The sequence below is a fragment of the Trichosurus vulpecula genome, chromosome 8 (genome assembly GCF_011100635.1).
Source record: "Trichosurus vulpecula isolate mTriVul1 chromosome 8, mTriVul1.pri, whole genome shotgun sequence".
Classification (NCBI taxonomy): domain Eukaryota; kingdom Metazoa; phylum Chordata; class Mammalia; order Diprotodontia; family Phalangeridae; genus Trichosurus; species Trichosurus vulpecula.
In genome coordinates this window covers 96,218,662-96,228,002 of record NC_050580.1, presented here as the reverse complement: position 1 = coordinate 96,228,002, position 9,341 = coordinate 96,218,662, and positions in this window count along the sequence as shown.

Below are 9,341 nucleotides of genomic sequence, written 5' to 3'. Positions count from 1 at the left end.
ACTCTGATAGATAGGTGCTATTACTACCTCCACTTTACAGATGGGGAAACTGAAGCAAATGTTAGCTAATATTAGCTATTACTTACTCAAGGGCAGCTAGGTGGCACAGTGGATAGAGCACCAAGCCTGGTCAGGAGTCAGGAAGACTTGAAATCAAATCTAGCCTCACATACTAGCTGTGTGACCCTGGGCAAGTCACTTAACCCTGTTTGCCTCAGTTTCTTCATCTGTAAAATGAGGTGGAGAAGGAAATAGTAAAGCACTTGAGAGCCTTTGCCAAGAAAACCCCAAATGGGGTCACAAAGAATCAGACATGACTAAAATGACTGAGAAACATCAATAAATTATTTACTCTGGGAAACATTGCTCTTCCATAATTGGGGTGATCACTCAAAGAGTTTAGGTAACTTAGATAATACAAACAAAAGTCAAACAAAAATAGCCATGTTGCTGTGGTATCCCAACTTTCCTCCTCCCAACACACACACGCACGCACGCACGCACGCACAGAAATTAGACACTCTACTTTCAGAATGAACAGGAATCTTACAGTCATATAGCACAGGCATGAATGGTGATACCCAAACAATTCCTTTGGTGCTTAAATATAATGTTGATAAAGTCATTGCACATCTTTATTTATTTTTATATTTTAAAATAAGTTACATTGATATCCTTTTTCACTAGTCATTTCCCTTAAACCACTGTCCACTGATCCCACCCTTATAATAATAATAATAATAATAATAATAATAATAATAATAACTTCACCACGTCAAACAATGTGGTAATCACATCCACCAGCATATGCCTTATTCTATATCCATAATCCCTCATTGACTGCTCTCCTGAGAATAAGGAGGTGTACCTGACGTATGATGAAATGTGTTCCATTAGTAGTTACTCCAGGTCAAGATTGGCCATTATGGGGGCGGAGCCAAGATGCCAGCTGGAAAGCAGGGACTAGTTTGAGCTCCCTTCCAACTCCCTCCAAAAACCTATGAAAAATGGCTCTGAACAAATTCTAGAACTGCAGAACCCAAAAAACAGCAGAGGGAAGCAGGGCTCCAGCCCAGGACAGCCTGGATGGTTGCTGGGTGAGGTCTATCCTGCACAGAGTTGGGAATAGAAGGGAGTGGAGCAGAGCCCAGCGCCCTGTGGACCAACCAGATGAGAAGGCCGGTCAGAGCTGGCCCTAGGGCCCTGAATCAGTGAGCTGTGGCAGTTGCCAGACTTCTCAACCCACAAACACCAAAGACAACAGAGAAGAACTGCAGAACCCACAAAATAGCGGAGGGAAGCAGGGCTCTAGCCCAGGACAGCCTGGATGGTCTCTGGGTAAGGTCTATCCTGCACGGAGCTGGGAGTGGAGGGGAGCTGAGCAGAGACCAGCGTGGGCATGTGGACCAACCAGAGCAGGAGCTGGGTGAAGCAGGCCCTAGCGCCCTAAATCAGTGAGCTGCAGCAGTTACCAGACTTCTCAACCCAAAAACACCAAAGACAAAAGAGAAGGTTAGTGGGAAAAGCTGCTGAGGACAGGGTGATAGAGTTTGTGGTTCAGCCACCATCCCAGGGGTGGGAGAGGTGGTGCAGCTACAGAACTACAGCTGCAGTTGCTTCTGGCCCCAGGCCTACCTGGTGGGAGGAATTAAGTGACAGATCAGAGCAGGAGTGCACAGCCTGCTGAAGATCTGAGTCCAGTCCAGGCTGGAGGTTCTTGGGGAAGGAGGAGTGCTGGTGTGGCAGAGCTGGTGCATCCCCTCAAGCTTGGAACAAAGTACTCTTTGCTCTACAAGCAGTCATACCCCAATGAAAAACTCAAGGGTCAAGTAAGTTGACTGGGAACATGGCCAGGCAGTGAAAACGCACTCAGATTCAGTCTCAGACTTTGGAATCTTTCTTTGGTGACAAAGAAGACCAAAACATACAGCCAGAAGAAGTCAACAAAGTCAAAGAGCCTACAACAAAAGCCTCCAAGAAAAACATGAACTGGTCTCAGGCCATGGAAGAGCTCAAAAAGGATTTGGAAAAGCAAGTTAGAGAAGTAGAGGAAAAATTGGGAAGAGAAATGAGAAGGATGCGAGAAAACCATGAAAAACAAGTCAATGACTTGCTAAAGGAGACCCAAAAAATACTGAAAAATACACTGAAGAAAACAACACCTTAAAAAATAGGCTAATTCAAATGGCAAAAGAGCTCCAAAAAGCCAATAAGGAGAACAATGCCTTGAAAGGCAGAATTACTCAAATGGAAAAGGAGGTCCAGAAGACCACTGAAGAAAATACTACCCTAAAAATGAGATTGGAGCAAGTGGAAGCTAGTGCTTTATGAGAAATCAAGATATTATAAAACAGAACCAAAGGAATGAAAAAGTGAAAGACAATGTGAAATATCTCATTGGAAAAACCACTGACCTAGAAAATAGATCCAGCAGAGATAATTTAAAAATTATTGGACTACCTGAAAGCCATGATCAAAAAAAGAGCCTAGATATCATCTTTCAAGAAATTATCAAGGAGAACTGCCCTGATATTCTAGAGCCACAGGGCAAAATAGAAATTGAAAGAATCCACAGATCACCTCCTCAAATAGATCCCAAAAAGAAATCTCCCAGGAATATTGTCACCAAATTTCAGAGCTCCCAGATCAAGGAGAAAATACTGCAAGCAGCTGGAAAGAAACAATTTGAGTATTGTGGAAACACAATCAGAATAATACAAGATCTAGAAGCTTCTACATTAAGAGATTGAAGGGCTTGGAATACGATATTCCGGAGGTCAGTGGAGCTAGGATTAAAACAAAGAATCACCTACCCAGAAAAACTGAGTATCATTCTCCAAGGCAAAATATGGATTTTCAATAAAATAGAGGACTTTCAAGCTTTCTCAGTTAAAGGACCAGAGCTGAATAGAAAATTCGACTTTCAAACACAAGAACCAAGAGAAGCATGAAAAGGTAATCAAGAAAAAGAACAAGAAAAAGATATTGCAAGGGACTTACTAAAGTTGAATTGTTTGGTTACATTCCTACATGGAAAGATGATGTGTATGATCCATGAAACCTCAGTATTAGGGTAGCTGAAGGGAATATGCATATATACATATATGTGTGTGTGTGTGTGTGTGTAAGTATGTATATATGTATGTATATATATGTATATGTGTGTGTGTGTATATATATATATATACATAGAGAGAGAGAGAGAGAGAGAGAGAGAGAGAGAGAGAGAGAGAGAGAGGGTACAGGGTGAGTTGAAGATGAAGGCATGATATCTAAAAGAAATAAAATCAAATTAAGGGATGAGAGAGGAATATATTGAGAGAGGGAGAAAGGGAGAGATAGAATGGGGTAAATTATCTCACATAAAAGTGGCAAGAAAAAGCAGTTCTGTAGGAAGAGAAAGAAGGCAGGTGAGGGGGAATGAGTGAATCTGGCTCTCATCAGATTTGACCTGAGGAGGGAATACCATACGCACTCAATTGGGTATCTTACCCCACAGGAAAGAAGGAGGAAGAAGATAAAAAAGGGGGGATGATAGAAGGGAGGGCAGATGGGGGAGGAGGTAATCAAAAACAAACACTTTCGAAAAGGGACAGGGTCAAGGGAGAAAATTCAATAAAGGGGGATAGGTTAGGAAGGAGCAAAATATGGTTAGTCTTTCACAACATGAGTATTGTGGAAGGGTTTTACATAAAGATGAGCATGTGGCCTATGTTGAATTGCTTGACTTCTTGGGGAGGGTGGGTGGGACTGGAAGAAGGGAGAGAATTTGGAACTCAAAGTTTTAAAAACAGATGTTCGAAAACAAAAAAAAAAACTTTTTGCATGCAACTAGAAAATAAGATACACAGGCAATGGGGTGTAGAAATTTATCTTGCCCTACAAGAAAAGAAGGGAAAGGGGGATGGGAGGGGAGTGGGGTGACAGAAGGGAGGGCTGACTGGGGAACAGGGCAACCAGAATATACGCCATCTTGGAGTGGGGGGAGGGTAGAAATGGGGAGAAAATTTGTAATCCAAACTCTTGTGAAAATCAATGCTTAAAACTAAATATATTAAATAAATTAAATAAAATAAAAAAGATTGGCCATTATGATTAATTGGAATTGTTTCCATTTATATTGTTGCTGTGGTTGTATCTATTATTCCCCTTCTTCTACTTATTTTGCTCCATGTCAGTTCACACAAGTCCTCCTATGCTTCTCTGAATTCTTCATTTTCATCATTGTTTACAGTTCAGTAACATTCCATCACATCAGCATACCCCACTTTGTTCAGTCATTGCCCAATAAATGGACACCCACTTCGCTTCTAGTTTTTGCCACAGAAAGTGATGCTATGAATATTGCAGAATACATCACGTCTTTCTTTTTGTCTTTGCTCTCTTTGGGGAATATGCCCATTAGTGAGATCTCTAGGTCAAAGAATGCAAACAGCTTAGTCACTTTTCTCTTAAATTTTGTCTCATAGTTTCCCAGAATGACTAGACTCCTTTCTTCTTGTGTCCTTTCAAGAATAAGTGATCTAGGTTATGGGTCTGATAGAAACTGTTCGAATGTGGCATTTAAAGATGAATTTATTCATGATTAGAACTGCCTTGTGTGATTGTATATAATAAAGACTTATTTTATGTCCTTTGATAAACAAAAAATAGCTGCCATAGACAAGAAGATGAACTGTCCTATGGAGAATGGAATTGAAGTCCGTCTCAGCCAAGAGGAAAAAAAAATCAATTTTCCTTTAATGCCATTTGCAAATTGCTTCTGTCATAGGTACGATTTAAATTTCATTTCATTCATCTCCTGGCCTCCCTGACTTACCTCAGGTCCCTGCTAAAAACCTCACCTTCTGCAAACAGCCTTTCTGGGTGCCCTTTAATGCTAATGCCTTCCCTCTGGTGATCATCTCCACTTTATCCTATCTATAGCTTGTTTGTACACAGCTGCCATCTCCCCCATTGGAATGTAAGCTCCTTGGGGGCAGGGACTGTTTTTTGTCTTCCTTTGTATCCCTATCATTTAGTACAGTGCCTGGCACATAGTAGACACATCATGACCGTTATTGACTCGACCTATGGGCAGATAGGTGGTACAGTGGATTAAGTGTTGCATTTAAAATGGAAAAAACTAAGTTTGGATCCTGCCTCAGACACTTACTAGCTATGTGACTTTTGGTAAGCCACTTAACCTTCTCAGCATCAGTTTTTTCACCTCTAAAATGGAGTGATCATAGCATCTAGCTCACAGGGTTTTGTGAATCAAATCAGATAATACATGTAAAGCCCTTTGCAAACCTTAAAGCTCTATGTAAATACTAGCTATTATCATCACCATTATTAAATTATTTAAATATAAATATTAAACTTATTTAAATCTAAGAATTGTACCAGGTCTTTAGATAGGAAGTCCCTGCAGAGATGATAGCTTAATGGCCTGGCTTTAGTTGTATCTCCAATTAGTCACAAATCCTTCGGGTTACAAAAATTGAAAGGAAACAAGAACACAGATAGTAGGAGAGTTATATCATCTTATGAAATCCAATAAGAAACCTTCCTTTGGTTCAAAACTTGAATCTGATTTTTAGTGCACATAGTAGGAATTCCAAAGTCTGAAAGTAGGTCTCCATTGACTCTACCTACCCCAGCTCCCTAAAATATCTGAAGTAAGGGTGAAAATAAGCAACTCTGCTATTCCTCTCAGGATCTAGTTCATGTTGAAGAAGGCTGAAGTTTCACCAACCCTCTCAAATTCAAAAGGTTCCTTGGTCTTTCCAAACCCCTTTAAAAAGTATTCTAATGTCAAGCTCTGTGTGAAGACATTTGTGAGCAAATCAGGTATGGCAAAGTGAAGCAAACCATGAGCTTTTGTGAGGCTCTGCCTCCACTCACAACCTCCCTCAGTCTCTGTCCCTCCCTCACCCTTCCTCCAAGTATAGGCACCATCCCAAACTCATTAAAAAGGGATTTCCTCTGAAGTAGAGGGTCAAGAAAGAATCTCTGCCCCTTCTGTCCTTGTTCCCCAGAACTCCTAGTTCTTGTAGGCTCCATACAACAAATGACAGAATATATCACCCTCACAGTTTTCAGATTGGTGAAGATGATCAGAGATGAAGATGACAGACATTGGAGGCACCGTGGGAAGACAAGCACACTGATGCACCATTGGTGGACTTGTGAATTGGTCTAGCCATTCTCAAAGTACTTTGAAACTTTATCCAGAACACCACTAAACAGTACCTACAAGAACTGCTATATTACTATTAGGAATATACCCCGAATGAGGTCAAAAACAGAGGGAATGGAGATATATATACAAAAATAATCATAGTATCACTTTTTGTCTGGTCCTCATTATCACTCACCTGGACTATTCTCCAAACCATTCAAAACACAGATGCCAAGATAATCTTCCTAAGGCACAAATTATGCTAGTAAAACTTTAATGGCTCCCCATAAGATAAAATACAAACTCCCTGGCCTCCCCAAATCCAGTCTTCTTTCTACTATACCAAACTACCTGTCAGGAAGGGATCACAGCTCCCAGAGAATGAAGGCAACATAGACCATGTATCTGTGCCTTTCCAAGAATCAGTATTCAAAGCATTACCAGTGAATTGTATTCAATATATATTTCTAAAGGAGTCTGGTTGGTAATGAGGTTTCTTGGCGTTCAATGTGATTGAAAAGTGTTACCTACAAGAGAAGCAACAGAATGAAAAGTCCATGAAGGTCTATATTTTTCAATGGCAGCTTTTCCCTAGGAGCCTTTATTAGATTTGTGCTCTAATATGTTTCTCACACATACAAAAACATACACATGAGCTTGTCTGCTCTCTAAAGTAGGGACCCTGCCTGGATAACCTTTGTATTTCATTCAGTGCCTGTTGATGGTGGTCTGCATACATCAGGTACTCAACCATTAAATGTTAGTTTAATTCAACTATTGAATTTGTTGAATGTATACTGGACTTTGACCCAATCAATTTCATGTGGCTGCAACCACCTATCTTAAAGATAGCCAAGATGGGTGTAGGAGAACCAGACTTTGTTTCAAAAGCAACATTACATGTTGGCCAGTTCTCTACCTAAGGGTCAGAGATCACACTGTTGTAAAGTTGTAGAGGGAAGCCCCCTGGTGGTTTACACAAGGGGAACCTTTATCCTGAAATAAAAACAGTAGTGATAACAACAATAGTATTAGCTCACATTTATATAGAACTTAAAAGTTCTTTTTAATCACAATAATCCCATGCGGTAGGTTAATACAGCCCTGTGCTCTCTAAGAGAGCTCTGCAATGTCAGAGGGGGAATATTCCACTGTGTGGGCCCTGGGAGCAAGGTAGAGAGAATGATCACAAAGGTGGTTGGCTTTCCCAGGGTGATACTCTTCTGTGGTGCAGTGGAAAGAAGGCTAGATTTGGAATCAAAAGGCCTAGGTTCAAATCCTGATTCTGGATGGAGTCAGAAGACATAGATTCAAATACTTGCCTGGCCTATTAGAACCTATGTGACTTTAGGCCAAATTACTTCCCTTTCCTTATCTGTAAAATGAAGAGATTAGAGTAGGTAGTGTCCCAGGGCCCATCCAGGTCAAAATCCTGTGATACCATAAAGACACTGGAGGAGGAAGCTGGAAAGAGGAACTTTGAAACCCTTAAAACATCATATAAATGCCACCTATTAATACATCTTCTCCTACTATGTGTACTATGGGGTGGGAAACCTGCAGCCTTGAGGCCACATGTAGCCTTCTAGGTCCTTGAGTGCAGCCTTTTGACTGAGCCCAAGTTTTACAGAACAAATCCTTTTATTAAGGGGATTTGTTCTATAAAGTTTGGATTCAGTCAAAGGGCCCCACTCGAGGACCTAGAAGGTCACATGTGGCCTCAAGGCTGCAGGTTCCCCACCTCTATACTATACTCCTACTGCTACTATAGATGAGGAAACTCAAGCCCAATAAGATAAAGTAGTCACACAATAGATAAGAAGAATTAGGATTTGAACCTAGGTCCTTTGATTTCAAATCTAGCCTTCTTTCTACTACACCACAGAAGAGTATCACGCTGGGAAAACCACCTTTTTTGATCATTGTATCTGCCCTACTCCCAGGCCCCACTGATGAATTGGTTTTTAAATTTTTTTTATAAAATGGAAAGATTCATTAAGGAAGAAAGTAGAATCACAATTTACCAAGACAAAGCAAGTAGCATTTTTCACTTTTTCTACTGACCCCTAATAATAATGTTAATGTTTCCATACTGCTTACTACATGACAGACATTCTGCTAAGCGCTTTATAGTTATCGTTTCATTTGATCTGCACAACAGCCCTGCAGGGTAGGTGCTATTATTGTTATCCCCGTTTTACATATGAGGAAGTTGAGGTAAATAGAGGTTAGGTGACTTGGCCGGGGTCACACCACTAGTAAGTATCTGAGGCTGGATTTGAACTCAGATCTTCCTCACTCCAGACTGAGCTCTCTATCCACTGTGTCAGGGTCCATGAATAGATTTCAGAGAGTCCATGACCTTGGATGGGGAAAAATACTATGTCTTTATTTTCATTAACCTCAAACTGAAACTTAGCATTTCCTTTAATTACTTAATAAACATTATTCCAAGAAGGGCTCCTTAGGATTCACCAGACTGTCAAAGGGTTTCTTGACACAAAAAGAGGCTAAGAACACCTGAGCTAGAAGCAGACGGGTGGCATAATGGATAGGGAGTTCAAATGAGGAAGACCAAAGCTCAAATTCCCCTTCATACTGTGTGACCCTGGCCAATTTGCTCATCCTCTCCAAGCTCAGTCCATAAAATGAAGTGCTTGGTCTCTTCTGGCCCTAAATCCACTGCCCTATGAAGTACAACAAGTTTTAGATTTGGGGCAAATGTTTCTTTAGCCATAATTAACTTCACATGAATCAGGAAATGTAATGGAAAGAATATATAATTTTCTTGGATGTACTTATTGGTTCAGTAGCATTTTGATTTGGAGGGGTTAAAGGGTGCTTTAATGAGTAGTGATAGAAATAGATAACTCCTTGAGGATAAGAACTGTCTTTTGCTTCTTTTTGCATCTCCAGTGAGTAGCATAGTGCCTGGAATATAGTAAGTGCTTTAAAAAATGTTTGTTAATTGGTTGAAAAGATATGCAGAAGAAAATGAAGTTCAGAAGGATCACACGAAGCACTTCTATTTCTACCATGTCAAATTTAATAAACCATTTTAATACTGTACATAAAGGAAGTTGATGGTTTCATGTGCGATCCTTTTTTTTTTGTTCTTTGTATACTGGGAAGTCCATGTTTGTTGATGATTACCATCATAGTGTCAAAAATTTTTAAC